The sequence below is a fragment of the Dendrobates tinctorius genome, unplaced genomic scaffold, assembly GCF_039654945.1.
Source record: "Dendrobates tinctorius isolate UK_male_01 unplaced genomic scaffold, ASM3965494v1 ptg000070l, whole genome shotgun sequence".
Lineage (NCBI taxonomy): Eukaryota > Metazoa > Chordata > Amphibia > Anura > Dendrobatidae > Dendrobates > Dendrobates tinctorius.
The window spans coordinates 83,678,728-83,703,169 of NW_027361738.1; the positions used below are offsets into that span (position 1 = coordinate 83,678,728).

The 24,442-nt window shown below is 43.6% G+C and overlaps 1 long non-coding RNA gene across 2 annotated transcripts in view; it reads left to right on the forward strand.

Annotated features, from left to right (window-relative positions):
- Window positions 1-24,442, forward strand: part of LOC141095758 (uncharacterized) — a 146,152-nt gene that overhangs the window by 26,582 nt on the left and 95,128 nt on the right. The window contains exon 3 of one of the 2 annotated variants that reach the window (XR_012233468.1): window positions 7,447-7,846. The exons of the other annotated variant lie outside the window; for it this stretch is intronic. This is a non-coding gene — a long non-coding RNA (uncharacterized lncRNA). Of the gene's footprint in view, window positions 1-7,446; window positions 7,847-24,442 lie in introns of those variants that run through there. 2 annotated transcript variants of the gene reach the window in all.

Consider the following 24,442-nt stretch of genomic DNA (forward strand, 5'->3'; position numbering starts at 1 on the left):
TGAGCATCATTTTGACTTGTTTTAAGGACATTAAATTCCACTTTAATTTTGTGTGTGACTCCAAATCCAGGCCTCTGTTGGTTAATAAATTTGATTTCCATTGATGATTTTTGTGTGATTTTGTTGTCAGCACATTCAACTTTGTACAGAATAAAGTAATCAATGAGAATATTTCATTCATTCAGATCTAGGATGTGTTATTCGAGTGTTCCCTTTATTTTTTTGAGCAGCGTAGTTTCCCCCAGTCCTTGGTTCTGTAGGTTCAGTATAAGGCTATTATGTGGTACAGTATCAAATGCCTTTTATAGAGTCCAGATAAATCACATCAGCCGCATTACAAACATCCAGATTTGCATTTACCTCCTCATAAACTGAACATGTTGGTTAGACACAACCTATTTTTTATGAATCCATGCTTGTTATCAGTTATTACATTACTAGATGTGTGCCTGATGCTATCGCATCGGGAGGGCAGTAACATCATGATGGGGGCATTTTTGTGGTTCTTGGGGTGGCGGCCCACCCACTTCCGTCAGTCACAACCGGCAGGAAAGACAGTGTTTTGCGGCCTGTGCTGGAGATGGTGTGCAGCGCCACCAGAGGGTGGCCGCAGCCAATCTCCAGCACAGGCCTCAAGCCGCGGTCTTTCCTGCCGACTGCACGGAGGTGGGTGGGCAGGCAGCTGCAGGATCCGGCACGTATAGTCAGGCGGTGGGTCCTGGCGGGGGTCCAGCGGTGGAATCCTCCTTACTCCCCTGTTATGAACGGGTAGCCGAGGAGGAAACAAAAAACAACACAAGCTAAGTCTCAGAAAACCAAAGAGGTTGGTAACTATGCAGACTGCAGACCCCTGATCCTAACACGCAACTAGCAGCAGTCGTGGAGTGTTCCTACGGTGGTCCTAGACGCCTCGTCACAACCGGAGACCTAAATAAGCCTAAAGCAGGAAAAGAGGAAAACTAACTGCCCCAGAGCAGACCCCAAAGAAGCGACAGCCCCCCACATGTATTGATGGTGAAAAATGATGAAAACATAAACAAAGGCAGGAAAATAGGCTGAGCAAACGATGGGGCCAAACTAACTAGAAAGGACAGGAAAGGAAAGACACTGTCTGCAGTCTGCCAAAAAACCCTACAAAATGTCCAACACAACTGATAGCAAAATTAACCCTGAAGTCACTAGACTTCTCCCACTATATCAGCACTCTGAAATATTCTGACAGAGCAAAAAGAGGCCAATTTAATAAGGGACAAAAAAAAGGCAATTTGGCAAATAAGAGTGGAAATTCAGCACAGCCCAGCCGGGCTGGCTGACCACACAAAAAACTGAAAAGACCAACAAGAGCAAGTGTGAACATTAGCAAAAAACAAACTTATCTTGAGAAGACTGGAACAGAGCTGAGTCCTAGACCTGAGAAGCAGACTGAATCACCAGCACCAGGATAGGGTGTCGGCTATCTTATATCCAGTCTGATACTCCAGAGATCCAATCATTATCCTCCTCACCAGGTGGCAGATCACTACCAGTTAAACCAACCTCACTACCTCCTGTCACCACCAGAGGGAGAACGGAAGGGGAACTCTCAACTGGTGGAGCAGAAAATGAGCTCATAACACTCCCCCCTCATTACACCCTCTCGTTACACCCCTCTCACAGCCGGCAGGAAAGACAGTGTTTTGCGGCCTGTGCTGGAGATGGTGTGCGGCGCCACCAGAGGTTGGCCGCACCCAATCTCCAGCACAGGCCTCAATCCGCGGTCTTTCCTGCCGGCTGTGACTGCACGGAGGTGGGTGGGCAGGCAGCGGCGGGATTCGGCGCATGTAGTCAGGCGGTGAGTCCTGGCGGGGGTCCGGCGTGGCATCCCTTTCATTACTTCCCCTTTATTACACCCTCTCATTACACCCCCTCATTACACCCTCTCATTATACCAGCTTCTTTACACCCCTCTCATTATGCCCCCTCGTTACACCCCTTTCACAGCCTCGTGATCACAGTGGCGGCCTGGATCCGAGCGTCAGCTGGGATCCGAGCAGCGGCTGGGATCCAAGCAGCGGCCGGGATCGCAGCGGCAGCTGGGATCCCACCGGCAGTCTGGATCACAGCAGCGTTCGGGATTGCAGCAGTGGCCTGGATCCGAGCGGCAGCTGGGATCCCAGTGGCGGTTGGGATCGCAGCTGCATCCTGGATCGAGCAGTATCACTTTGGTGTTCTAAAATGGTGGTCGGCGAACATCCGGTGCAGCACAGTGGATTGTGGGATTCAGGGAAATCCAGATGGAAATTTACTTTCATCTTAAAAAAACACCTTGGATCACTGAGCAACAGTCCAGATCTTTTTCTCCTTGGCCCAGGTAAGACGCTTCTGGCGTTGTCTATTGGTCATGAGTGGCTTGACACAAGGAATTTGACACTTGTAGCCCATGTCCTGGATATGTCTGTGTGTGGTGTGAAGCAATGACTCCAGCAGCAGTCCACTCCTTGTGAATCGCCCCCAAATTTTTGAATGGCCTTTTCTTAACAATCCTTTCCAGGCTGCGGTTATCACGGTTGCTTGTGCACCTTTTTCTACCACACTTTTTCCTTCCACTCAACTTTCCATTAATATACTTGGATACAGCACTCTGTGAACAGCCGGCTTCTTTAGCAATGACCTTTTGTGGCTCACCCTCCTTGTGGAGTGTGTCAGTGACTGCCTTCTGGAAATCTGTCAAGTCAGGAGTCTTCCCCATGATTGTGGAGCTACTGAAAGAGATGGACCTTTTTAAATGCTTAGGAAGCCTTTGAAGGTGTTTTTTGTTAATTATTCTAATTTACTGAGATAATGGGTTTTCATTGGCTGTAAGCCATAATCCTCAACATTAACAGAAATAAACACTTGAAATAGATCACTCTGTGTGTAATAACTCTATAGAATATGAGTTTCACCTTTTTGTATTGAAAAACTGAAATAAAATAACTTTTCTATGATATTCTAAATAGTGAGAAGCACTTGTATGTTACACACTATTGATGTCAGACTTGCCTGGATCCATCTTCTTACCTTTCTTAAATATCAACACCACATCAGCCATCCTCTAATCTTGTGGTACCACCCGTTACAAGAGTCTAAGAATATGGCTACGGCCACACTATCAGTATTTGTTCAGTATTTTTTTCTCAGCATTTGTAAGCCAAAACCAGGTGAGGAGCAATCAGAGGACAAGGTTTAATAGAAACAAGTGACCAACTCCGGGTTTTTTGCTTACAAATACTGATGTGAAATACTGACTAAATACTGATAGGCCTATGAGATATATCCATCTGTCAATTACTGAGCTCAATTCCTTCAGTATCCGTGGTTGAATGCCATCTGGGCTGGGAGATTTGTCAATGTTTAATTTGCTCAGACCCAGCTGTACTTCTTGTGTTAAACTAGTTATATCAGGTGGTGAACTTTGATTTTTGCCTTGTTGAAAGATCCCTGTAACAGTCAGTTCGTTGGTGAATACGGATGAAAAGTACCTGTTTAATATCTCAGCCTTTTTTTTGTCCTCTATAATTATCTTGTTATTGTCTTTTAAGGGGCCAAAACAATTTGTTTTTTTCTTTTTGGCATTGATGTATTTATAAAAATTTTGGGGATTTATTTTAGTATCATTGGCGGTTTGTTTCTTTGTAGATAACTTTATTGCTTGATTTCTTTTTACATTTCTTATTGAGATCTTCATACTCCGAAAATGCTATTTCTGTATTCTTGGGATTCAAGTTTTTGAATGCCCTTTGTTTTAGTCTTATTAAACTTTGTATTGTCTTATTTATCGATAATGGTTTAGTTTTCTACCACTTCAAGCAATCTACCTCATTCTGATGAAGGTCCGTGTATAGGACTGATAATATTCTGGATCTATTGGATTGTTTGAACATCTACTGTTAAAGATTGAAACTCTGCTTGGGCACCATTCACATTTTTCTGAGTGCTGTATATTATTGATTACTTCGTACTGAGGCTAAGCTGTCAATCTATGGCTACACACACCATCAGAAGGTGTTTGCACGACATTTGGCTTCGAGCCAGATGTCTAGCTACAGGTGTCACCTGACTTCACACCACCAATCTCAAAGACTATCATGGTGCAGAGCAATACTGGAATGGAGGACTGTCCTCTTTTTGACGTAATAATAACTGGAGATTGGTCTGGAGACAACGTGGGCAAAGCCAGGAAAAGATCTCCTCCACAAGGTAACGTTAAATTGGGGATCCAGTTTTCAACACACCAGACAGCATGCTGTTTATGCTTTTGTGAACAGTCTGTGTGGCCTAAATGTGCTCCAAGGGTTGCAGCATCTCCGGTCTTGTTTCCCATTGAGCACTTCATTGGTCAGTAATTACACAGGATCTGCCAGCAGCAGATCTTGATGATTTGCCAAAGTGCATTCAGTGTAGCAGAACCTTCCCCAGACGACCATTAATAACCTCAGTGATAGACGCCTAGGCTGTAAGTCCCGAATTTTCCTTTTTCTTCTTCATTTGCAGATCAGTAAAATTTTCATCCTGTGATTTTCATCACTCCACGACTTTTCCTTCTTGCTTTTACAATTTCAATGTTGAGGAGTGTTTATAAAAAAAAAAGATACAGCCTCCTCAACAAAACTGATCACATAAGAGTGTAGTGATGTTACCGGGCCTCAGATGATTCCACACTCCATAGTCTTATTTTTTATTTTTACTTGAAAACTTATCTTATGCAACCTTAATGGATGGTCATGAAGTTAAAAATGGGAAATGGCGGCAACGCAGCCTAAAGGAGGGGCCTGGTTTTAGAAGGAAAAAAATATGAAAATTTCACTCTAAAACCTCTTGGCATTAACTCCAAAAAGGTGTTATTCTTGCAAATGCAAATATTACCAGGAGTCCCAGACTATTAGTCGGATGCAGGTTTGTAGCCAATCACTGAATACTAGGGGTTGATTATTTGTCATGTGACAGGCTAATCACCGGCGGTAGAGATGGACTCCTCTCGGAAATAAGACAAATAAATTTGTTGGCTCCAATCTTAGTTATAAAGTTACCCGTTTTATTGCTAGAAATTCCCATATGCTGCCCGTATGTTTTTTTTTTTTATTATTGGTGGGTAACTGGTGAGAGTTCCCCTTAAAATAAAGTTAACTTTCCTAATTTTGCTAATAATTTTGCTTTGCTGTCACACCGAACAAACTTTTTGTATTTCCTCCATTATCACATAATTAGTGCAATGTGAAGATGCAAGAAAAAAATGTTTTGAGTAAAGTAATTGACCTGATTGCATCTCGAAAGTTCTGCCGGCTCTTGAGTAACATAATGAACGGTGCCGTTGGCGGCGCAGCTTAATATGCATAGCGGTAAATGCAATACAAAGCAATTACATTGTCCACAGCTCCTGTTCGCACGTCTCTTACCTGTCATGTATCAATATTTATATACTGTAACGCCGACGCTTTGGAACTTAAATGCGTTGAAATTAATGTTAGAGGTTCCGGGCAATTAAGAGGCCGGGGCGTCGCTTCCTTTCATCTTCCCCAGTCGGTGTGGCCATTTATGTTTTTTTAGAATCCGGTGGTTTAAATTATCATATAATGTATCCATGGCAGTGAAGTCCTACTGTCTCAGATCTTCGGATGTGCGGAATGGGGCCGGCTGCGTGAAAGCCTATTGTTATTCTCAGCTTTGATCTGGCTTTTTACTGCAGGTTTGACTGAATGTAATTTGTAATGTTTATTCCAATCTCTTCGGCAGAAGGATAGCGCTGAGCAGGACGAGGAGAGGTACACTCAGCATCACATGTACATAGTAGGTTTGGAGATTACGGAATTTGCAAAAAAAAAGCTTTTAAAAATTTACCTTAATTTTATTTTAACTGCTCGTAAAAACTATGCTTAAGCTCAGAAGATGCTATACATTGCTCAAAAAAATAAAGGGAACACTAAAATATCACATCCTAGATATGAATTAAATATTCCAGTTGCAAATCTTAATTCATTATATATTGGAATCTTTTGAGAACAATAAAACATAAAAGTGATCTCTGTAAATCAAAATTAATATCCCATGGAGGTCTGGATTTAGAGTGAAAAATCAAATTACAGGCTGATCCAACTTCAGTGAAAATGCCTCAACACAAGGAAATGATGCTCAGAAGTGTGTGTGGCCTCCATGTGCCTGTATGTCTTCCGTACAATGCCTGGGCATGGTCCTGATGAGGCAGCGGATGTTCTCCTGAGGAATCCCTTCCCAGACCTGGATTAAAGGTTCAGTCAACCCCTGGACAGTCTGTGGTGCAACGTGGTGTTGGTAGATGGAAGGAGGCATGATTCAGTTGGATTCAGGTCTGGGGAATGGGCAGACCAGTCCATAGCATCAATGCCTTCATCATGCGGGAGCTGCTGACACACTTCAGCCACATGAAGTCTAGCAGTGTCATGCATCAGAAGGAACCCAGGGCCCAGTGCACCTGCATATCGCCTAACAATGGCTCTGAGGATTTTATCTCGGTACCTAATGGCAATCAGGGTAGCTCTGGCTAGCACATGGACGACTGTGCAGCCCTCCAAAGAAAAGCCTCCCCACACCATTACTGACCAACTGCAAAACTGGTCAAACTACAGGATGTTGCAGCCAGCAGAACATTCTCCACGTCGTCTCCAGACTCTGTCACGTGCTCAGTGTGAACCTGCTAACATCTGTGAAGAGCACAAGGCGCCAATGTTGAATCTGCCAGGCTTGGTGTTCTCTGTCAAATGCCGATCGCCCTGCACGGTGTTGGGCTGTAAGCACAACAACTACTTGTGGACGTCAGGCCCTCATACCACCCTCATGGAGTCTGTTTCTGACAATTTGATCAAACACATGGATGTTAGTGGCCGCTGGAGGTCATTTTGCAGGGCTCTGGCACTGCTCCTCCTGTTCGTCCTTGCACAAAGAAGGGGGTAGCAGTCCTGCTGCTGGGTTGCTGCCCTCCTACGGCCCCCTCCATGTCTCCTGGTGTACTGGCGTGTCTCCTGGTATCGGCTCCATACTCTGGACACTGTGCTGACAGACACAGCTACCCTTCTTGTCATAGCTCGCATTGATGTGCCATCCTGGATGAGCTGCACTACCTGAGCAACTTCTGTGGGTGGTAGACACTGCCTCATTCTACTGTACAGTGCCTCTAGAGGAGAGAGCAATGACAAAATGCGAAAGTGACCAAAACGGCCAAAAAGGATGAGAACAGAAAAATGGTCTGTGGTCACCCCCTGCAGAACAACTCCTTTATAGGGATTGTCTTGCTAATTGCCGATCATTTCTACCTGGTATCTGTTCCATTTGCGCAATAGGAGAAATTGATTCACAATCAGTTTTGCTTTATAACTGGATTGGTTGATTTCACAGATTGTGATTGACTTGGAGCTACATTATATTGTTTAAGTGTTCCCTTTATTTTATGAGCAGTGTGGAAACTCCTGGCCTACTGATTTCAAGCCCGTAAAGGACTCTCAGTCAACAAAGTCAAGTTTCTTTGTGGAAGAGGAAAGTTGCTGGTAATTTATGGGTTTTCGATGCAACCCTACACACTTCTATGATGTCATTCTCTGTGGCTTGGCTCATGAGGTGGGGACATGTCTGAGAATTCAGAGAGTTGGCAATCAAGCCTCTACTGTTGACTTCATGACTGCTCTGTCATAGGATTCTGTGGCACATCTAGCTCTGCTTCCCCTGTTCTTAAATTGATGGGTCAACTCTGCTTTTTTGCTCTGCCAGCTTTGCAAATATTGGACTTTGCAGCAAACATAGCTCTACTGCATCGCTGAGTCAATCTGCTGTATTTTGTTTAGATAATAAATGGAATGTTGATAAGTGCAATAGAGTCTTACCTGGCTTACAAAGGAAAGGCTAAATGGGGATTTGCTCACCTGGCGTTTTTAGCTTTTAAGCAAAGACAGCTGCTGCAGATCCACCAAACAGATAGTGAGCAAACTTGGAGAGGAAAGTGGATATAAAACCTTTGCTGACGGGGATTCAATATACAATAGGAGACCAGATGCGGTATGGATGCGGTTTTATTTGTCAATGTGTTTCATTGTGGTTTGTCCTGATGAAGAGGTATGATCACCTCGAAACGTGTTGACAAATAGACCTTCACCCACACCGCATCTGGTCTCCTATTGTATATTGAATTCACGGCACCGCAGGTTTTATAATAAGTTTGGTAATAGGGTCCTTTGGGTTTCTCCATGGTAATGATGGAAATAACAACGCTGCACGCAGCGCAGTTTTAGTTACGTGAAATATAATGGAATCTGTGGTGAATGACTAAAGCAGAAAAAGAACAGATCCAAAGTGAATGAGTGGAGAGTAGTGAAAAGTGCACTTGACTTATTCTTTAAATCGGGTTTTTATGTTGTGTATTTTTTTTTGCAAATTTGTTTTTTTTTGTCATATTTAAGATTTTCACACTTGGCCTCTTAACATACTTTATTTATTACTATCGCATCGGGAGGGCGGTAATGTCACGATGGGTCAGGCTTTGCAGCATTGAGAATTCCCCCCCCCATGTGCTCACCCACCTATCCACTCTCTCTTTCTCCATGTGCTGACTTCTCCCGTCTGTTCTCTCTTCTTTGACCTGTCTACCCCATGTGCTATCCCCCTTGTCTGGTGTCTCTCCTTCCTGTGCTGTGTTCTCCCCTCATGTGCTGTCCCATTTGAGCTGTCTCCCCCCTGTGCTCTGTCTATCTCACTCCTGTGCACTTTCTTTCTTCCCCATCTGCTGTCTTCTCCTCTCATGTCATCACAGAGGATACATTTTGTGAGGTAAAATATTGTTTAAAAACAGTCAGTGAAATATTTTACCTCACAAAATGAATCCTCTGTGATCCCCTGCTGTAATGTCAGTATTGTCTTTTGCTTCCTCCCCTGCCCAGGAGCTGTGGTATGCTCCGTACACGGTCAGACACAGTTTTTAAAATGAACTTTCGTTCGTGGGAAAGCCCCTTTAATGTGATCGGCTTAATCTGCCTGTAGACACGTTGCGCTTCTGCCGCCGGGATCAGCCGAATGATTCACTGCGACTGCGAGGAGCATCGGTGTTCTGCTGGTGGTACTGCACAAGAGGCTGCGTGAGTGTGTGAGGTGCCATGGTGTTCTGCTGGTGGTACCGCGCAATAGGTTGGTACCAGCAGCAGTTTCCATATTGAGACACCCATCACTTGGGTGTCCCAATATGGCGGTCGGTTAACTTCCTCCGCTTGGAATTCTGGGATATCTGGACAGAACAGGAAATGCAAACATTACAAGGCAATTATATAAATAGATGCTTACTTATAAAGCTCTAACATATTCTGCATTGTTTTACGTCCATTGCCATTCCAATAGGGAATTTAGATTGTGAGTCCCAATCAGCATGTCGGCTCTCAGACCTTATTTATTTATATAGAATAATTATATAATATTATCTCCCTCTCTAATATATACCAGAGAGGGAAAGGAGGTGAGCTGTGACATCAGCTATTGTGAATGGTGGATCCCGTGTTATCTACTGTATATAGAGGTGTTATCAGTCATTGTACAGGAGGAGGAGGTGTGAGCTGTGACATCAGCTATTGTGAATGGGGTATCCTGTGTTATCTACTCTATATAGAGGTGTCATCCATCATTGTACAGGAGAAGGTGTGCTGTGTCATCACCATTTGTGAATGGTGGATCCTTTACTGTATATACAGATGTTATCTGACATTGTACAGGAGGAGGAGGTGAGCTGTGACATCACCTATTTTGAAGGGTGGAGCCCATGTTATCTTCTGTATATAGAGGTGTTATCAGTCATTGTACAGGAGGAGGTGAGCTGTGACATCACCTATTGTGAAGGGTGGATCCCGTAGCTGGAGCCTGATGATACAGGAGTAGAGATTCATGGGAGGGTAAGTGTAAAAAGTGTAACTCCATGCGGGAAGTACACCATAGGCTTGATCGTGGACCCCTGCAGTAAAACGTTCAGTCTTGGGTAGTAGATGTGTGGCACCCCTGAGGGTCCAGTCGCCACAGAGGTACTGCACCTCATCCAGAGGTGTGGTATCCCACCCTTAGGTAAGGAGCGACGAGCACCACCCAGGACTCTAATACTTGCACCCAACACACACCAGTTCAGTCTGGGCATCTGGGTGTACCCTGCGGGAGGATAGCCTCATCCCAGGCTGGCTAGGAAAGGGTGTTGGTAAGTGAGTGGGGAAAGGTAGAGAAGGGGCAGAGCTTGGTGAGTGGTGTGAGAGGTGACAACCAATGAGTGACAGTTAGTGGGAGGAGTTAGTGCTGAGGTAAAAAGATTGTTCTAGAAAGAGTCAGTCAGTCGGTGACGGAACAGCGGAGGGGCAGGACTGACGTAGGAAAAGAAAGGGTCCGAAAGGTGTGAGGAACATCTGAAAGAAGCTCCTAGACAGAGGAGCAGGGGTCCTTGGGGCACGGGAAATGCGGAAGCCACCCGTGGGGCCCGTATTGGAGGGATCAGGTCACAGTGGGGGAGCCGGCCCCTGAGACAAGTGGAGAACTACAAGGCTCAGCTAGCAAGCCGGAGGCTGAGATGACTTCAAGTACCTCAGCCACATTCACAACTAGCCATAGAGGATCCCAGGGCCTGACCCACATCGCCCGACAAGGTCCGCGGCATGCATAAAAATCATTCCGGAAGGGATGTTTTCAAAAAGTCTCAAATAATGAAGCAGGCAAAAACTTTCAAAGCCTTAATCTGCATCCAGAGTGGTGAATTAAAAAAAAAATACACAAATAACGACGAAAACATAAATCGCTTGTAAGATAAACTTCTAAAAGGCGCAAATGGAAAAATGAATATGGCGCAAATAAACAAAAAAGGCAGAAAATGCAAAAACTACAAAAAAAGAAGCAAATGCAATAATTAAGAGCCCATTGCACCCATAAGATGTATTTGAAAAAGGATTGTAGAAAACAAGATAATCTTTTGTATAAAACATTTTTTGCTATTTTAAACCGTGAAATAAAATATATAAGATGGAAATTACAAATGTTCTATGAAAATTAATTTGCGGGATCCCAGTGTGCATTACATTGTGATAATTCCCATTCCAAGTAACTAGAGAATAATACATTCAGTTCCAGGTAAAACTCCGACAAGGTCAAATCAAGCTGCAGCCATATTATTCATCAAGACCTGTTTCATTACTGTTGTATGAAGCAATAGTCATCCCCTTAATGATTCTTCAGTGATATATTTGGCGACTGTTCATTGGGTACAATTGGATAGTGTGGAATGCATAATAATAATAATAATAATAATAATAATGTAATAATGGAAAATTAAAAAAAAACAAAACTCCAATTGACCACCATTAAGGCAGCATTTTTCAGCATTAATTTTGGCACATGTTGGTACCACATACTACTATGTCATTTATGATTATAAATATTAGCCCATACACCATAGGACATTAGATAATATACCAGACCTGGCTCTGAATATCGAGTTGGGCTCATAACAGGAATCAGAATATTTACTTGACACTAGAGATATCGTGAAACCTCACCGACACACCAATCCGTACTGAGACTACACTGTCCTGTGGACGATTCTTAACCTATGTATACATTGATCACTTCCTAGAAGTTGTCTGAAGTGGTTTATTTTTTCTTTTTGCTTGTTTTTTTTCTAGAATTTTGGGTACAGGTATCAAAGTAGATTCCTTGGCACCAGATACAGCGGATGAAATAAGTATTGAACCAGTCACCAATTTTCTAAGTAAATAATTTCTATTGACATGAAATTGTTACCAGATGTCAGTAACAACCCATCCAATCCACACGGGCAAAGAAATCACCATAGATATCCATAAATTATGTATAATAATGAGAAATTACTCAGGAAAAAAAGAATTGAACACATGAAGAAAGAGAGAAGCAAAAAGCCATGGAAAGTCCTGACACCAGCTGAAATCTATCAGTAATTAGAAAGCAATCCTGCTACTTAGTGAAAAATAATATCAGCTGGTTCAACTGATGGCCTATAAAAAGGTGCCTAATTACCAAGGTGCCACATTTATTTATTTATTTTACTCGCTTATATAGTGTAATTAATTCCACAGCACTTCACAGGCATTATCGTCACTGTCCCTATTAGGGCTCACAACCTTGGTCCCCTATCAGTATATTTTGGAGTCTGGGATGAAACCCACGCAAACATAGGGAGAACATACAAACTCCTCAAGAAACATCTCATTATGGGAAAGTAAGTGAGCTATCTCAAAACCTTCACAGCCTTATTGTTGTAAAACCTACTGATGGCATTGATTGCAAAAGAATTTCTAAACTATTGAAGGTTCCAGTGAGCACTGTTGGGGCTATAATCCGGTACTGGAAATAATATAATTTCACCATAAACCAGCCAAGACTAGGTCTCCCCTCAAGATTTCAGATATAGGAATGAAAGTAATTGTCAGAAAAGTTGTCCAAGAGCCATGGACCACCAGTGAAGAGCTACAGAAAGACCTAGAATCAGCAGGTACCACTGTTTCAAAGAAAACTATAAGCAATGCACTCAACCTCCATGGCCTGTATGCACGCTCACCACACAATACTTGAATGCTGTACAAAAAGCATATTCAAGCACGTTTAATGTTTGCTCAACAACATTTAGACAAGCCTGTGAAATACTGAGAAAATAGTCTGGTCAGATGAGACCAAAATTATACTTTTTGGATGCCATAATACACACCATATTTGGAGGCCAAAAAGCACAGCATATCATCCTAAAACCACCATACCAACAGAAAAGTTTGGAGGTGGGAACATCATGGTGTGGGTCTGTTCTTCAGCACTGGCAAACTAAAAATAATTGAAGGAATGATGAATGGACAAATGTACCGAGACCTTCTTTATAAAAATTTGTTGCACTTGCCATCGACCAAACTGATGAAGATAAAATGAGGGTGGACAAATAGCAAGACAATGATCCCAAACACACAGCCAAGGAAAGTCTCTCTCAGAGAAAGAAAATAAAGCTGCTAGAATGGCCGAGCCAATCACCGGACCTGAATCCAATAGAGATTTACGGAAGGAACTAAAGCTCAGAGTTCATAGAAGAAGCCCACGGGACCTTCAGGATTTGAAGACTGCTTGTGTGGAGGAATGGGCCAAAATCACACCTGAGCAATGCCTGCAACTAGTTTCTCCATACAGGAGGCATCTTGAAGCTTCATCACCAACTAAGGCTTTTGTACAAAGTATTAAATAAACTCAGTAATAGGATACAGCTCAGGATCAGTACAGGGTAAGTAATGTAATGTACAGTTGAAACCAGAAGTTTCCATACACTATAGACATACTATATATGCATGTTTTTGTCAATATCTGACATGACATCAGGACAATTAGGATTACCATAATTATTAATATTTGCCAAATGCCAGAATAATGAAAGAAAGAGAATTTTTAAGGCATTTTTATTACTTCCTGCAAAGTCAAAAGTTTACATACATTTCATTAGTATTTGGTACCATTGCCTTTAAACTGAATGACTGAGGTCAGTCGTTTGAGATCTCCTTCTACAAGCTTCTCACAATAGTTGGTCGGAATTTGGGCCCATTCCTCCTGACAAACCTGGTGTAACCAATCCAGGTTTGTAGGTCGCCTTTCTCGCATCGGCCTTTTCAGCTTTGCCTGTACATTTTCTATAGTATTGAGATCAGGGCTTTGTGATGGCCACTCTAAAACATTGACTTTGTTATCCTTAAGCCACTTTGTTACCATTTTGACAGTATATTTCAGGTCATTGTCCATTTGGAAGACCTATTTCCACCCAAGCTTTAACTTCCTGGCTGATGTCTTGAGATGTTGCTTCAGTATTACCACATAATCTTCTTTTCTTATGATGCCATATATTTTATAAAGTGCAATAGTCCCTCCTGCAGCAAAACAACCCCACAACATGATGCTGCCACCACCGTGTTTCACAGTTGGGATGGTGTTCTTAGGATTCCATGCTTCTCCTTTTTTCCGCCAAAAGTAATGATCGTCATTATGGACAAAAACTTCAATTTTAGTTTCATCAGACTACAGGACATGTCTCCAAACATTAAGGTCTTTGTTCCTGTGTGCATTTGCTAATGTTAATCTTGCTTTTTTATGTTTCGTTTGGAGTAATGGCTTTATCTTGGCAGAGTGGCCTTTCAGCTCATGTTGATACAGTACTTGTTTCACTGTGGATAGTGACACAATCTTACCAGCTTCCGCCATCATCTTCACAGTCTTTTGCTTTTGTCCTCGGGTTGATATGCACATGTCAGACCAAAGCACGTTCATCTCTGGGACACAGAACTCCACTCCTTCCTGAGCGTATTATGACTGGACATTCCTATCTTGTTTGTACTTGCGTATAATTGTTTGTACAGATGACTGAGGCACCTTCAAGGATCTTGAAATTGTACCCAAGAATGAACCAGACTAGTGAGTTCAGCTCTGGGGTACAATACAGGATGTAACACAGGATCAGTACAGGATAAGTAATGTAATGTACATACATACTGACTGCACCAGCAGAATAGTGAGTGCAGCTCTGGAGTATAATACAGGATGTAACTCAGGATCAGTAATGTATGTACACAGCGACTGCACCAGCAGAATAGTGAGTGCAGCTCTGGGGCATAATACAGGATGTAACTCTGGATCAGTAATGTAATGTATGTACACAGCGAATCCGCCAGTAAAATAGTGAGTGCAGCTCTGGAGTATAATACAGGAGGTAACTCAGGATCAGTACAGGATAAGTAATATAATGTATGTACACAGTGACTGCACCAGCAGAATAGTGTTGTCACAATATAGCTGTCGGTTTACCTGGGACTATTGGCCGGCCTAGCTCGCCCTGCTCCCCGGGATACTTCAGATGGCAAACATGCCGTCGCCTCCGCCTTATCTCCTGAGTTATTCCTCCGTCTGTTCTCTTCCCCCACCCAGGGAAGAGGGGCGCTACTGTGCATCGAAATACCCCAACCCGAAAAGGCAACACAAAGTTTAAACGAAAACTCCAGGCATACAAAATATTCACTCCCAAATATCAGAGGAAAGCATCGGGTTGCGGAGATAGGGGAATAAACCAAAATAGAGAAGGATAGGGAATTATCACACACACAAGCCAAGCAACAATCACTGATAACTCCTCCAACTCTCTTTTTTTATATGAACTCCTCTCCCTCCGTTAGCCATGCAGCAAATGCCAACTCTGACAAGGATTAGTAGCAGAGCCCAGATTATATAGGGGAAAGGAGTGGCTAACCGAGCTCAGCTGTGAACACAGCGAATCCCAACATGGCTGATTAACCCCTGTTCTTTCAGAAGAAATAAACACATTTAAAATGAAGGAGAAGCGCTTCTCGGAGTAGGAGCAATCAGATCTGCGGTCTTCTGGTTCCACAGTGTTGCGGTAACCCCGCAACAAGTGTGTGCAGCTCTGGAGTAAAATAACAAAAACAGAAAGGTGTAGAAAACATGAGAAATCCTATTTCCAGCCCATGTAAGTATTATGCATAATGTAATGACTACTTAATCGGAAAATATCTATTTCCGTCTTCTGGTAGGAAATGTTTCAAAAACACATAGTAACCAAATCTAGTGATAAACAGATGCCGCCGGGTCATAGTAACCCTCATGTTCTGAAGATGTTGATCTTCGTTGTTTTTACCATACATAATGAATTTTTAATGCATAAATGCAGTTAATGTTCTTGGTGCCTCTATGTATTATTTTTATTTTGGACAACCTCTTTAAATAGATTCGAAACATGAGAGGAGAAGATGATGTACTGCAGCATTGACCACGTGGCATTCAGAGAATCCCTTATGGATGGGAAAGTCACCTACAAAATACCATATATTCGCAACATACTTTTTAGTTTTAATATGTTCAGATGTGAAAGTTGAGCGATTAGCATTAACCGTATTTTTTGGGCTATAAAACGTACCGAACCATAAGATGCACCCCAAATTTTCAGAAGGAAAATAGGGGTAAAAAATAATGCGTCAAAAGGGGATCCATCTTAGGCCATGTGCACACGCTGCGGTTTTGGCCCTGCAGAACTGCAGCAGTTCCGCAGACATGGTACTTTACCATGTTAGCCTATGGGTTTTCAAAACCGCAGTGCTCACGCTGCAGTTTTTTCGCGCGGTTTTGCTGCGGTTTTTTTCCGCAGCATGTCAATTATTTCTGCGGATTCTGCTGCGGTTTCACACCTTTAACATAGTAGAGGTGTGAAACTGCAGGGCAAACCGCAGCAAAAGCGTAGGAAAACCGCAGGTCACTTTACCTGCGGTTTTACCTGCGGTTCCGCAGGAAAAAACCCGCAGGTGAAAGTGTGTGCACATAGCCTTACAGTCCTGAATTCAGCTTACCCAGGGGGCATCGGCAACGCTGGTGGCAGCAGGAGTTGGGTGATTCTTCTGGTGGTCCGATGCTGCAGGGCGATGATTTTGCTCCCATCCCAGCCTGGTGCAGCAGGTTCGGCGATGTTCGGTGGTGTGGGGGACTCCAGCGACATTTTGTGAAAGTCCAGAACCCCCACACTTCTATTGACTCGATGCTGTGGCCTTCGGGAAAATGGCCGCCGGAGGTGGTGCATGCACAGACTGAGATGTCGGCAACGAGATCTCGGGAAATGAGATCTCAGAACTGAGATCTCAATCTGCTCATGCACCATCTCCGGTGGCCATTTTCCCGGAGGCCAGATTAATTCCCCAGGTGCAGATTGAGATCTCGGCACTGAGATCCCGAGAAATGAGATCTCGGAGCCAAGATCTCAATCTGTGCATGCGCCACCTCCGGAGGCCACAGCGTAGAGGCAATAGAACTGTGAGGCTCTGGGCTTTCAGAAAATGTTGCCAGAGCCCCCGACACCACCATGCTCCGCCACACCAGCAGCACCATCATCGCCCTGCAGAGTCGGACCAGGACCACCGAAAGCATCACTTGACTCCTTCTGCCACCACGATAAATGTAAGTACTGTACATTCCGACTATAAGACGAACCCCCTTTTCCCCAAAAATTTTGGAGGGAAAAACTGCGTCTTATAATCCGAAAAATACAGTATTATTTTTTATATGGCCAATTTTCATATATTTGTTTGATATATTGCCCTCAAGGTATGTGCACACAGAGCTTTTTTTCTAAGCTTTTTTTGTAACAAGTCTGCTAAAAAAATAAAAGCCTGAAAAATTGTTCAAAAAACGCCTCAAAGACTCTCAGTTCATTTCTATTGTGAGAGCACTTTGCTGTTCATATGTTTTGTCTTTGGAACGTTTTTTTTTGTCTTCATGTTTTGAAAAAAGCGACTAGCAAAAACAAAGAAAGTACATGTTTAAAGTGCTGGTCGAATCTTCACCAAACTAGGCACTGTCCAATTAAAAGGCTGCAGAAAACACTTCAGAAAAAAAAATCTTCGAAAACACTTTAAAAATTTTTCAGAAAGCTAAGAACTCCTCCAATTACTCCCCATAGGACAATCTCCTGAAGTGGTCTCTACTACAAAATCTGTTGATTTTGACCAGCTAAAAAAAAGAAAACAAAGGCAAAGGTGTCCTTCCAAACAATCTGAGGAGATATGTGCATGGTCATCACCTCTCGACAGTCACTTTGGGGACACCCACCACTTTGAAGAGTCCTATAAGATGCACAAGTGTCAGCTGGACGGATACCAGGGTACAGGATAATGTTAGTATTGGTCGATCAATAAAACTAGGCTTGGAGGTCTAGGGATTTTCGTGGAGAACTTCTCCATTTTATAAAGCATTATTTTCGTGGGGATCTCATTTTATGAAGCATTATTTTTTTTGTGGAGATCTTCTCACCTTATGAAGCACTATTTTTCATGGAGATCTTCTCACCTTATGAAGCATTATTTTTCATGGAGATCTTCTCACCTTATCAAGCATTATTTTTCGTGGCGATCTCCTCTTATGAAGCATTTTTTTTCTTGGAGATCTCATTTTATGAAGCATTATTTTTCGTGGAGATCTCATCTTATGAAGTATTATTTTTGTGGAGATCTCACCTTATGAAGCATTTTTTTCTTGGAGATTTCATCTTATGAAGTATTATTTTTGTGGAGATCTCACCTTATGAAGCATTTTTTTCTTGGAGATCTCATTTTATGAAGCATTATTTTTGTGGAGATCTCATGTTATGAAGCATTATATTTTGTGGAGATCTTCTCCACTTTCTGAAGCATTATTTTTCGTGGAGAACTTCTCATTTTATGAAGCATTAGTGATGAATGACACAAACCCTGATGTTTCACATGTTGAATACGTTATGTTACATGTTGAAGTGTCGTGCACTTATCGAGCCAGCAATCTACGTTTTTCATGATGACGCATAAAAAGGAACGCAATCCACCCAGCTCTATGATCAAAGATCATGGCCTAATGGTTAGAAACTGAAAATGTTACACTGAAGTGAATTGAATTACTTCTCGACCTTGATAGAAGGAACATCGCTGACTATGCAAGGTGACAGGTTGTGTGGAAACAAAGCATAGACCTTCAGTTAATGGATGCTCTTCTCTGTTACTCATGATGTAGCTGTTGTCAAGGTTTACTTAATGGAAGCTTGTTCTGTTTCTTGTGCTATTATGAAGTGTATCCTTGTTATGTTGTAATTATCAGTATTATTTGGACTTGTATTATGGTAACCCCCATTAATAACCTTAAATTGTTCTTTGTCTTCTGGTAGGGACATTACATTCTAGTTGTCATATTCTCTGTATTTTTGTGTCCCTTACTCTAAGTAAGATGGTCTTTCCAAACATCTGGGTCTTCTCATGAAATGTTCAGCATAAGATAGTCCTCATCAAGTTGCTGATTTGTGCTTCGGGTGGAAGATATGACTTGTTTTGGTCAAAGTTCCAACTTTTTGTTTCCTTGGATATTCTCCACCAATGAAAAAGCCATTTCCAGTTTCCACATCCACAATTTGGCCAATTCAGATTAAAGTGTTTTCTAGGTGTTTCATCTCTGCTTCTTGTTGGAGTTCATTGCACCAAGTAGGCAAAAACATTTTTTACGCTATATCTTGATATCCTCCAGGGTTGAATTGGCAAATTGAGGATCCTCTGGGGTAGTCCTGGTTGAGCCAAGGTAGTGAGCACCCAGGTCCCCAAAAGCCCAAGACTATATCAATACGATATTTTGTAGACTCGATCACTTAGTGCAGGGGTCTATTTATTAAGTAAGCCATTAAACATCAAAGATTTTGTTCCTGGTCGCAATATGTTGGTTAGTGGAATTTAGCTTGGTTTGTGATTTTTAACTTTAGATTGCTTCCTGACCACAAGGTCATAAATAAAGAGGTTAAAAAGAATCAGTCCTAGCACAGATCCCTGTGATCCCCACTGCTCCCATTACAGATCGCTGCAGTCCCCACTGCTCCCCGTAGAGATCCCTGCGGTCCCCACTGCACCCTGTACAGATCCCTGTGGTCCTCACTTCTCACAGTACAGTTCCCTGCGGTTCCCACTTCTCCCAGTACAGATCCCTGCGGTTCCCACTTCTCCCAGTACAGATCCCTATGGTCCTCACTTCTCACAGTACAGATCCTAGCGGCCCCCACTGCTCCCATTACAGAGCCCTGCAGTCCCTACTGCTCCCAGTACAGATCCCTCCGGTTCCCACTGCTCCCAGTACAGATCCTTGCGGTCCCCACTTCTTCCAGTACAGATCCATGTGGCCCCCGCCGCCCCCTAGTACAGATCTCAGCGGTCCCCGCTGCTCCCAATACAGATCCCTGTGGTCCCCTGATGCGCGTTTCACCTGGTAAATTGGGTTTTTCTAAGGCCCTTAGAAAAAGCCGGTTTACTCTGCGAAACGTGCGTCAGGGATGATATCCCAGCTGACATGATTTCAGAATGTCAGAAACCATTCATGCCATGATACCATCAATCCCGCCTGGTCTCACAAGGAGACGCAGGTGCTGACCTTAGAAGCAGGGCAGACTGCTGACAGAAATTTAGGGACGCGATCTATTACCCAGGGGAGTTAGCATGCCTGATCAGCGCGCTCTCTCCCCTCGGAGCGTGTATCAAACGTGCAGCAGCAGTCCTTGGACATCCGCCGCAGCTCTGAGGATTATATCAACCTGCAGAGCATTGTGCCGCCGATCCCCCTAGCTTATACTGGCTTAGTCCAGATGGCAGATCGCAGGCACTTGTGATACGCATTTGATCACGTCCTTTTGGATATAAGATCAGGTACCAACCTGATTTACAAGAAAACCAGTTTGATACTATTAATAACTAGGTGGATACACCGCAATTTGGGGTCAATTAATTTTAAGGACTGTCTCAACAACACAGAGCTTTTCTAACTGATAGGGTTTATGTGGCATGAATTTAAATAAGGTGTACAGCACCATAATTTATTAACTCTGACAATTAAGAGAGTGTCTTATTGGGATTTGACTCCAGCCTGAGTGGCTGAGACTCCGCCTCATTTACTTTAATATGAGGTCTAATGTCTTGGGTCTTATTGGGTTACAGTGGTGAATACAACAATTAAATTACACACTGTGATCCTATATACATATTTCCATGTATGAATTTGCATTTTAAATCAAACATTGTGTTTAATATCTCAGCCTTTTCTTTGTCTTCTATAATTATCTTATCATCTTTTAATGGTCTATACAATCATCTTTTTTCTTTTTGGCATTGATGTATTTATAACATTTTTTGAGATTTATTTTAATGTCTCTGGCGATTTGTTTCTCTGTGGATACTTTATAGCTTGATTTTTTTTTTTACATTTCCTATTGAGATCTTCATACTCCTGAAATGCTATTTCTGAATTCTTGGCTTTTAAGATTTTGAATGCTCTTTGTTTTTTATCTTATTAAACTTTGTACTGTTTCTTTTTATTCCTGGACATTTTATTACCAGAGGGTATAAGTTTTCTACAGGATACTAGTAGTACTGTATATACTCGTGTATAAGCCGAGTTTTTGAGCACTTTTTTTTGTACTGAAAACGCCCCCCTCAGCTTATACAAGAGTCATTGTCCCAGAAAGATGGCACAGTGGAGCAGCGGGTCACAGAGGCAGGAGCCGGCGGCTGTGGCTACAGCCTGTGCCGCTTTTAAGAAGAAATGAATATTCACTGCACTGGCAGTGAATATTATTATTATTATTATATATTGTTATAGCGCCATTTATTCCATGGCGCTTTACATGTATGGAGGGGTATACATAATAAAAACAAGTACAATAATGTTAAACAATACAAGTCATAACTGGTACAGGAGGAGAGAGGACCCTGCCCGCGAAGGCTCACAATCTACAAGGGATGGGTGAGAATACAGTAGGCGAGGGTAGAGCTGGTCATGCAGCGGTTTGGTCGATCGGTGGTTACTGCAGGTTATAGGCTTGTTGGAAGAGTTGGGTCTTCAGGCTCTTTTTGAAGGTTTCGATGGTAGGTGAGAGTCTGATATGTTGTGCTAGAGAGTTCCAGAGTAGGGGTGATGCGCGAGAGAAATCTTGTATGCGTTTGTGGGAAGAGGAGATTCATTTCTCTTCTAGCGTGCACAGTTACAGCCGCCAGCTTCAAGCACACATCCTACTTACCTTCCCTGAGCGCCTTCACCGCATCTCGTTGGTTCCGGTGCCAGCAGCTCTTCTGGCCGAACGATCACGTGGCCCTGCTCATTAAGGTAATGAATGTTCACGCCTCGCCACTCCCATAGGCGTGGAGTGAATATTCATTACTTTAATGAGAAGGGCCACATGATCGCTCGGCCGGAAGAGCTGCAGGCGCCGAAACCAGGCGCAGTGATGGCGCACAGAGAAGGTAAGTAGGATGTATTTTTTTTATACGAACCATGCATGCAAGGATAGGGGATAAGGAGCCATGCAGACAGGGACAGGGGAGGCATGCATGCAAGAACAGGGATGGGGGAGTCATGCATACAAGGACAGGGACGTGGAGCCATCCATACAAGGACAGGGACAGGTAGCCATGCCTACAAGGACAGGACGGGGAGCCATGCATACCAGGATAGGGATGAGGGGACAATGCATACCCCAGCTTATACTCGAGTCAATAAGTTTTCCCGTCTTTTCGTGGCAAAATTAGGGGCCTCAGCTTATACTCGGGTTGACTTATACTCGAGTATATACGGTACATCCTTAAACATGCCCCATTTATGTTCGGTATCCCCAGTTACCATGACCTGATTCCAGTCTATGCGATTAATCTCTTACCTTAATTTGTTGAAATTGGCTTTCCTAATGTTCCAGGTTTTGGCATTTCCCCTTTGAAATGTTTTATTGAATATTATATTGAAACTTACCATGTTATGGTCACTGCATCCCAAATGCTCCCAAATAGCGAGTATATGTCACTTACTGGATCCTGTAGTATATTAACCATTGATTCCTAGGACTACAACATAGGCAGTACCCTGAAGCAAAGAAGTAAAGAGAAGGCCTTCAAGGTGAGTCTGCACAAATCTGATTGTCATGGAGGATTTTCCACCAACGTAGGTAACAGTTGCCTGTAGTTTACTTCCATCTTATATAATCCAGCTGATGGAGCATGTCTTTCTCAAGTTGGAAGCTGTCGGAGATACCACCAAGCCACTTCACCTTATCCAGGGTATTTAGATACAGAGCTAGGTAAACCATCTCAATATTTTCCCGGGTGAAGGAAAGACCTTGCTACAACTCTGGTTAATCAGACAAGATCTGCCATAAATGCAGAAATAATACAGATCCACCTGCATCTGTCTCAAGAAAGGGGTCATGGACTGTCAGAAATGGAGAGGTGGTTATGTATGTGTGCCTCAAATTGTCGAATCCTTCACCTTTATCACACAATTCATTGCAAAGGCAGAATATATGTCAGAAATGTCCCAAATGAAAAAACCCTTTCCTTTCCCAGCCCTGAAGACTTTTTTTTTTTTTTAATTCGTTTATTAAACTTCGAAACAAGAAAAGGAAGGATGTAATGTACAGCATACATATTCGCTTGTGGTTATGAACATTGTACAGAGCATAAACACTCTTATTAATATACGGGTAATACATGTGTAATCCCCCAAGCATATACAAATAACAACGGCCTATATATTATAAACATGTACATCAATCATACCTCACAGGCCTTTATCATATAGATAATGCAGATCGATTATGAATTCCTAAACTAAACTACAACTACGTCAACTATTTACCGTATTTTTCGGACTATAAGACGCACCGGACCATAAGACGCACCCCAATTTTCAGAAGGAAAATAGGGAAAAAATAATGTGTCAAATCGGGGTCCGTCTTACAGCCCGAATTCAGCTTACCTGGGAAGGGATCCGGCACAGGTGGAGTAGTGGTCACAGGGGTCATTCAGTGGTCCAGGCTCGTGCGGTGGCGGCTCTGTGCTGGGGCAGGTTTGTTGTGCTGGAGCAGCTGGGCTGTGCTGGGGCAGGTGGGCTGTGCTGGGGCAGCTGTGCTGAGGCTGGGGCAGCTGTGCTGTGCTGGGGCAAGTGGGCTGTGCTGGGGCAGCTGGGCTGGGGCAGCTGTGCTGGGGCAGCTGTGCTGTGGTGGGGCAGCTGTGCTGGGGCAGCTGTGCTGTGCAGGGGCAGCTGGGCTGGGGCAGGTGGGCTCTGTGGGGTGAGGGTGGCGGCTCTCTGTGCTCCGGTGCAGGGGCGGCGGCTCCGCCGGCATTTCCTCCAAGCCCGGAGGCCCCCGCACATCCCTTGCTGGCCGCCGCCATGTTGCGGTGGCCTCCGGGAGCATGGAAGCCGGAAAGATGGCCGCCGTTCCGGGGACGGCGCATGCGCAGGTTCAGATCTCGTCCCGAGATCTCTGGGGACGAGATTCAAATCTCGGCAACGAGATCTCGTCCTTCGAGATCTCGGGACGAGATCTGAACCTGCGCATGCGCCGTCCCCGGACCGGCGGCCATCTTTCCGGCTTCCATGCTCCCGGAGGCCACCGCAACATGGTGGCGGCCAGCAAGGGATGTGTGGGGGCCTCCGGGCTTGAAGGAAATGCCGGCGGAGCCGCCGCCCCTGCACCGGAGCACAGAGCCGCTACCCCTGCACCGGAGCACAGAGAGCCGCTACCCCTGCACCGGAGCACAGCCCGCTGCCACCACCGCACTACAGAGCCCCGCGGCACCCGCACCAGCCTCGGAGGTAGGAACATTGCGACCATAAGACGCACCCCCCACTTTCCCCAAAAACTTTGGGGAAAAAAAGTGCGTCTTATGGTCCAAAAAATACGGTACCAATTCGCAGCCTACTATCCTTCACCATAGTGTCTCACATGCATTGTCTCCATTCTACAATGTAATATGAGAAGAATTCAACTTCTCCCAGATCTTTTCAAATTTACCCGGGCATCCCCTGTTCTGATATAATGTGCGCTCGTATGGAACAATCGTGTTTACTA